A 291-nucleotide genomic window follows, 5' to 3' on the forward strand; every position below is an offset into this window, starting at 1 on the left:
AAATAAAATAAAATAAAATAAAATAAAATAAAATAAAATAAAATAAAGTAGAAAAAATAGAATGGAATAGAATAGAATACAGTAGAAAAGAATAAAATGAAATAGAATAGAATAAAATAGAAGAGAACAAAATAGAATAAAAGAGAATAGAATAGAATGGAATGGAATAGAATAGAACAAAATAAAATAAAATAGAGTAAAATAGAATAGAATAGAAAAAAATAGAAAAAATAGAATAAAATAGAATAAAATAAAAGAATAGAATACAATAGAATAAAATGAAATAGAACA

General features: G+C 15.5%; 1 protein-coding gene across 1 annotated transcript in view; it reads right to left on the reverse strand.

The window, feature by feature from the left end:
- Positions 1-291, reverse strand: part of XPO7 (exportin 7) — a 61897-nt gene that overhangs the window by 13074 nt on the left and 48532 nt on the right. The window lies entirely within an intron of this gene.

The sequence above is a fragment of the Corvus kubaryi genome, unplaced genomic scaffold (assembly GCF_017639235.1).
Source record: "Corvus kubaryi isolate FWS band 111438036 unplaced genomic scaffold, C.kubaryi_AGA036_p1.0 37265, whole genome shotgun sequence".
NCBI lineage: Eukaryota > Metazoa > Chordata > Aves > Passeriformes > Corvidae > Corvus > Corvus kubaryi.